Genomic DNA, 5,902 nt, shown 5'->3' with positions numbered 1-5,902 from the left:
ATATAGCACAAGCCTGTATATAATGTCACCTCCCGCACCACATGCTCACTTTGGATCCAATTTAGGTGTACAGTCTTGTCATACAGACCATCATAGGTGGTTCCGACTCGTAGGTGACCAGCGATTTATCGCCCAGCTATCATGAGAGCGTAGTATTGAGCATAATTATATTACACCCAGTCTTGTCGTACAGACCCTTTTAGTGGTTCCGACTTGTGTGCAGTGTAGTGCCGTATAGGTCATTGTAGTGACTCCGACTAGATTGACTAATAAGCTATGAATTCAACTGTACAGACTTCTACAGGGGTTCCGGCTAATATGTTAATTTCCATGATTAGAAGTATTTACACTTGTATCTCACTCCTAGCACTTCCTGTTTATTAGTGCACATGAGTAGCTTTCGGTTTTTATTTATTTGTATATTTCTTATCTTTATTGCTTCCGCACTGTGCACATGGCTACGTCACCTTCACGTGACGGCCAGCATGCCTCGATCTTGGTCGGGGTGTGTCAGTTTGTGGATAGTATGGAAAAAAAAACTTTACAAACCCAAATCAACTAAGTTACAAAACAACTACATATGCAAACAACACAAACAACTAAATTAGACGCAAGCCAACTAACTTCGAATTTAACCAAATCAGAAAAGCAATCACAATCAAACCAACCTCTTCTTCCTTTATGAAGTAGAAGATGTCCCCTGTTTTGCTTCTGCGAATGACGCGTTTTTCACCCTCGACACACAAAAAGAACACACTGAAAATGCTTAACAACATTATAAAAACTATACATACAACATTATATATGTATTTGGACATAAAGGATAAAGATTTACTAACACATTCAATCTTAAATTTAACAAAATAAGTAATTATGAATTGAAATCAAACTATATCATAGTTGTTAAAAAACGTTTTTGACTCAATTTTACAAATAGCATCATAAATTGTTCAAAAATTAGCACCACTGAAAAAACTCATTACTCCAAAAAATAAAAAAAAGGGAATATTGTTTGATTTACATTGATAAAATATGACAAAAGTTGTCCACCGGAGCACCAAAAGTTTTCCTATATATCCACCATAACACATTAGTTAAAAACCAAAACAAAACACAAAATTATACACATAACAGAATTAAATAAAGGGACACTTTGGATGCGGTTCCTAACTATCAATATTCTTTGATTGAAACCTTGTTAGTTTTTAATTTTTGATTGAGGTCCCTGACATTAATGTAATAATGTAAGTTACTATATTTTTTAAATTAAAAATTAAAAATTGAAATTTGTAATTGTTTATATTAATGAGATTTTAAATAAAACCCATAATTTATGGAATAAAAAATAATAAAATATAAATTATACTCTCTATTATATTGTGTGTGTGTGTGTGTATATACATATATGTATGGGTACATTAACCAAAATTAACAAAAAAAGTTATTGTACCAAAACATGGATACATTCTCAAATCAACGAAAAAGAATGTACCCATATAAGTTTAAACATGGATTAAAAAATTTGAAAGGATTTTATATTAAAAAAAAGGGTACATTATAAATATAACAAATTGATATATTTGAGAATGGGTACATTTAAGATTAAAAAAAATTGAAAAATTATATGAATGGGTACATTTAAGATTAAAAATTGAGAATCTTTTTATATATATATAAAAAAAAACTAATAGGTACAAACTTAATTTAATTTAATTTATTATTATTTTGGAAATGTTTGAATTGAAAATTAATTAGAATTTTAATACAGGTGTGAGTATTAAACCCTAAATTAATTACTAATTTTTATATTAAAAAATTATATAATAAACATGTAATTATCACATTAATGCTAGGGACTTGAATCAAAATTTGAGAACTAATAAGGTCTTAGTCAATGAACAGTAAGAACTAGGGACCGGATACTAATTTTTCCTAAATAAAAGAACAATAAAAAAAAACCAATACATTACGTAAAATAATTGCGGCAATTAACCCAGTTTACGATGAAAACGTTAACTAGACAGCTTTGTCCAAAAGATTAGATCGACATATTTCACCTAGGTAGTTCTTGTGGCTATGGATTGACAGTGGTATTTGCATACAAAATATTTAATAAACATTGTCCCATTTACATGCAGAAAATGATAAAAATATTGTTCTATTTAGTTATCCTTCAGAAAATTATAATGACAACGAAAATGCTTATGTTATTCGGTCATATGGCAGCTTGAAATCGAAATATAAGCTCCCAATTAAAAAAAAGGCAGTAACTCTGGCAAATATTTGACAACATTTTACACAACAACAATAAAAGGATTTCCATCCTTGTGAGAAAAAAATCCTACAAAAATTGATATTGTTCATAGCACTATAAATATATATCTAATCGCATATAGTTTGAAGAAACTGACAACATTTCTCCAAAGTATTTTGAACCAAGAAATGATAATGACAAATAAGTGCTACGATGAGCGAGATTATATGACTATTGAAATTTTGGACTGAAAGAAATACAACACTTGCATAGAAAAAAGGGTCCATCTTGAACACGCCATATGCAATGGATGAGAAACTAAGAAAGTAGCAAAAGAAAAATTAAATGGCCCTTGCAAGCATTCACTCCATATGTTGAATCATCACATAACCAAACCCATTTGAGTCTTACCTCACGATCATTCACCCAACTAACTACCACGCACCTTAAGTTTTACTGCATAAATGCCCCTTGCAAGCAACCCAAATGGAGTGAGGCTGTGGACATTTGGGGGGACCACTGGATCCCATATCCCTATCGATTTCGTGTTTTCACTCCAAAGCCTCTGCTCCGTGAGGTTAATTTAGTCTCTGATCTTATCTGCCACTAAACAAAACAATGGAAGGTCCCCATTATTAGATCCCTATTCTCCAACGAAGAGTGCGAGGCTATCATTTCCATGCCACTTAGCTTTCGTGGCTTTCAATAAGGATGGACGGTTCAGTGTGAAAAGTGCCTATCATGTGGCTTGTAAGCCTATCTCCAACCGAAGGAGGACCAGAGAGCTCGTTTGAGCCCTTTGGACCTCCAACAAATTAATATTTTAATGAACAGTGCAAGGCCATATTTCTTACCATTTCCAACCGAAGGTCAAATGGCCATAGGTCTCATTTTAGCCCTATCACAAAAAATCATCTCCAACCGAGGGTCAAACATAATTTATTATTTAAATTTAAAAAAATTTGCCTGAAAAAAAAATATTCAAATCCAACGGCTAGCAACGGCTAGCTAACGTCAGCTAGCCGTTGGATTTGAATTTTTTTTTGGCTATAAATAGGGTGGATATTGAGCTATAATTCACACACCTTTGAAATCAATCTCTTTCAATTCAAACTCTTTCAACTTAATCTCTTTCAATTCAAGTTTGAAATGAATTCTAACTTTGGATTCTCTTCAAATTCCAACTGGGGGTCCGAATCCAATTCTGAATTGGAAGAAAAATGGGCGCAGATGAGACGAGAAGATGAGGAGTCTGATGAAGAAGATGAAGCATGGCACAACACTCAATATGTGGCAGCCATAGCTACATCCATGGTGTGTCAGCTAACTGAGGAACCTCAATGGGGTGGCTCTATTAATGGTCGCTCTTATAAACCACGAAACAGAGCGATGGTACATGACAATCTGATGAACAACTACTTCAACCCCAACTCAGGGAACACAAAAGAGGATTTCAAATGTCGTTCCCAGATGAGGCGTCATGTGTTCAAGTTACTTCAGGATGTCTAGCAGGTCAATCCATACTTTCGACAGAAGTTAGACAGAGCCAGCCGCACTGGTTTCTCACCTCATCAGAAGGTTACTATTGCACTCCGAATGATAGCCTATACCTCCCCAGCTGATGCGATGGATGATACATACAGTATGTCTAAGTCTACATACCTTGATACTCTTTCTGAATTCTGTGACACAATTGTTCATCTTTACAAAGAGGAGTACTTCCATGAGCCAAATCAAGAAGATCTGGATCGACTCCTTCGCAAAGCTAAAGACCATGGCTTTTCGGGCATGATAGGGTCATTAGATTGCATGCATTGGAATTGGAAGAATTGTCCGACCGGATGGCAAGGTGGCTTTAGCGGAAGGTCAAGAAAGCCAATTATTGTGTTAGAGGCGGTTGCCTCATATGACACATGGATTTGGCATGCTTTCTTTTGAGTCTCTGGATCCCAAAATGACATTACAGTTCTTGGGCGTTCACCCTTCTTCAATAATCTGATGGAAGGTAAATCACCTCAACTTGACTACTATATCAACAACCATCAGTACAATATAAGGGTATTACTTGGCAGATGGCATCTACCCAAAGTGGGTGACACTTGTCCAAGCAATTCCAAACCCTACGAATTACGTTAAAAAGTGTTTTACCTTACACCAAGAGGCATACCAGAAAGATGTTGAGAGAGCTTTCGATATTCTACAAGCACAGTGGAAGATCATAAAGGAGTCGGCAAGAGGGTGGTGATGCCAAATATATAAGCACACAAATTAAACCCTCTTGTTGTCAATTGTAGTAAAGAATGTAAGTAGGGATCGTTCTAGGCCGGGGATTAGGAAGGATTGCTAAAACACTTGAAACTGACTTAAATATGTGAAAACAAACTTAAAAGTATGAAACTAAACTTACAAGACTCAAAACAAAGTCACAAGACTCAAAACAGATTATAGAGACTCAAAACTGCCTAAAAACAACTCTAAGGCAGTTTCTGCCACTAACACAAAGTTTGGACGAAAATTGATTTTATCTTAACTCAAAACACTTAAAAACACAACTAGGACAAATTCTAACTAATTAGACACTCTGAAGTAAAGGGGGATTTGGTTTTGGATGAATTTAAGTAAAAACAAGTAACTAAAGACTTAAAACAAATTTTGGACGAATTTGGTGATTTGAATGGATGATGGGCAAGCTAGAAGGTCTTTCTCCACACATGACACATTTGTATATAAAACGATTTCTAGTTGCTTTTCAATAAACCGTGAACCTCAACACCCCAGATTAATTAGGTACGCTTAAATTAATCCTCAGATTTTCCTAATTTCATTGAATTGGATGATTGCATACAACAACCCAAAGCATTCCCCACAAGTTCCCTACATGAATTGCATAATAGAGATACAAGCAAGAATCATTAAGTTCTATGAACATCATAAGCATTGACGAAACACTTGTAACTATGAATTACATGAAACTTATGCCAAGAATTTACTTAACATGGTTGTGACGAACAACCTTTACTACTTGTGAATATAAGTTCATAACGATTAGGTGAAACTCCCTTATATCCTAGCATCATATTTATGCATGGAAATTAAGCGTGCACTCTTAACCAACATACACAAATCAGTTTTAATTCAAATGGATAAGTTGAAGGAAATTTTGTGAAAAACATGTTCATTTGAGCAACATCTATATAGCATGCATTTAACAATTAAAGGCGGAATCATGCTTGCATGCACTCAAAAACAAAACATCAACCATGAAATTCAAAGCCTAGTAGATTGGTGAACCAAGACTCAACTCAAATCAAAGTGAGTTGAGAAATTTGTACCTTTGTAGATTACTCTTTGCATAAGCAAAGGCTAATCACCCAAGGAGAGGGCCTTCATTCCTTGCTTCTTAGATCCATGGATTTGGATGGAAGAATATGTTTCTCCAAGTTCTCAAAATAGAGAACCTCTAAGTCTCCACACCAAGGTAAGATGTGAAGAAGAGATGAGTGACCTTGGAGGAGAAAGATTACTAGTTAATCCCTCCAAGGGGGCCGGCCTCTTAGAGAGAAAAGAGAGAGATATGTTCTCTACAATTCTCTAAAAGAAACCCTAAATGAATTTTGGCTATAAAGTCATATTTATACCTTAATTCAT

Source organism: Malus domestica, chromosome 05 (assembly GCF_042453785.1).
Source record: "Malus domestica chromosome 05, GDT2T_hap1".
Classification (NCBI taxonomy): Eukaryota; Viridiplantae; Streptophyta; class Magnoliopsida; order Rosales; family Rosaceae; genus Malus; species Malus domestica.
Note: the sequence above shows the minus strand (reverse complement) of the source record.